Genomic DNA, 1,890 nt, shown 5'->3' on the forward strand with positions numbered 1-1,890 from the left:
GGAAAAAAGTCAGAATTCTGACTTTAATGTCAGAATTCTGACTTTTTTCCCATACTAAACTGAATTTTTTTTTTTAAATCAGTTAACTTCTTTTTTTTTTTCCAGTGGCCCTAATCCTCTTCCGTAGCTTTACATTCTAGATACCTGGAACATAATTGTTGTTCCCTCACAGGAGAACCCAGCAACCAATACTACAGCTTAACCCCAAACATTTAGCTTACTGCAACACAATCTATTGAATCTGTTGTAAAAAACAAAACAAAAAACAAAAAAACAACAACTTTTATTTAGAGACAAGATCACTATTTAGCAGGAAGGTGAGAGAGAGTAAGAGAATCCCCGCAAGCGCTACAAGCCGGTTTCACCGAAACTCGCTGGGATGTCATGGCTCCTGTCATGGGAACACTATGTCGCAGCTATTAATACGGCCTTTTAACGCCCAGTGTCGCCGGGAAGGCTGCTGCGGAGGACAACCGTGTGGAGAGGGGCTGACAACGGAACGCCACGGCCTACACAGCCGGTCCCTTCCACCGCTAGGTCCGTTCACTCGCCCGGTGGACACCCCAAGCCCCAACACCCGCCTGATGTACTAAAAATAAAATTCAACCAAATACACTTTATTTGAACAAAACGACACCGCTACACCCCAAAAGCCCCAGTCTTTGTCACCCGCTGGAATAACGTTAATCTACATCGTTTTTTCCTCGGTTGGTCGTTACCGACAGTGGCACATAACTTCAGACCGTGATCGCCCAGGTCCGTTATCGGACACAACGGCCAGTTAGGTCGCTTGCTGGGGAGGACACATCCTCTCCATATTTTCTGCCCAGCTTGGGCTAAACGTAATCAAGATGTGGATGAAATCTGAGGCAGTGTGTGGCAGTGACAACAAAAATAAACAAGAGCGCGAACCGCTCCTCTTTTGCTAGCCACCGAGGAGGCGCCTCATCAGCGAGGCATCTTGCTGGGGGTCTTGGGTACCAAGATATGGGTTGTCGACACTAGCACAAACTTAGGGTGTATCTAAAATACTGAAGGGAGACAATTTTAAAGTTCCAGCGGATATATTATTTTATGACATAAGCGAAAAGCTTAAGTGCGCTTGGCTGAGTGAGGTGCGTCCGATAATAGACGCATGAGGAATGTATCGGTACTAAGCAGGCTAGCCACCAAGCTAAGCGAGCAACTGTTAGCTAATCAGCTAACCCTCTGCGACACGAATGTAGGCGCTGGGAGGGAAAAATACAAGCTAATACTGACGCTCAGGAAACAGTTATTTAAGGTCTAACGCTTCAACCGCGAGGACATCCGACAGCTTCGATAAAGCACCACCAAAAATCTAAACTACACGTTAACTTAATCAAAGCTTAGCTCACCAGCTCTTGGCATCCACCCTCTTGACAGCGAATTCCCTGTCTGTGTGTGACCGTAGCTAAGCGCGCGTGAATATACACTATACACTTCCGGTGGAACTTTCAAAATAAAACTGAGATATGCTGTATAAACTGTGTTTCCTGTTAAAAGTACTGGCCCACATTCAGTATGTAACGATTACCTAACTAGTATTTTCTTAGACCTTGCGTTGATTTTAGTTTTTAAGTTTCTTTTTTAAGTTTCTTTTTTAAGTATATAATTTGCATCGAATTAAGTTATTTATTGACATGATTTATCATGTATTTATTATTATTACATTCATTTTTGACCATTTTATTATTAAAACATTATCTATTAATTTATCCATGTTAATGATAACTTGTTTGCATAACAGAGGGATGAAAAAGAAACAATTTTCATTTAAGATATCTATCTATCTATCTATCTATCTATCTATCTATCTATCTATCTATCTATCTATCTATCTATCTATCTATCATATTTTTGCTTAAGAAA

The 1,890-nt window shown here is 41.4% G+C and overlaps 1 protein-coding gene across 1 annotated transcript in view; it reads right to left on the reverse strand.

Annotated features, from left to right (window-relative positions):
* kiaa0355 (KIAA0355 ortholog) overlaps positions 1–1,423 on the reverse strand; it is a 41,501-nt gene extending 40,078 nt beyond the window's left edge. The window contains exon 1 of the mRNA XM_015380719.1: positions 1,377–1,423. The gene's annotated coding sequence lies outside the window, so the exon portion shown is untranslated. The remainder of the gene's footprint in view (positions 1–1,376) is intronic.
* Positions 1,424–1,890: the final 467 nt, after the last annotated feature.

Source organism: Cyprinodon variegatus, unplaced genomic scaffold, assembly GCF_000732505.1.
Source record: "Cyprinodon variegatus isolate N-32 unplaced genomic scaffold, C_variegatus-1.0 Scaffold220, whole genome shotgun sequence".
NCBI classification, from domain to species: Eukaryota; Metazoa; Chordata; class Actinopteri; order Cyprinodontiformes; family Cyprinodontidae; genus Cyprinodon; species Cyprinodon variegatus.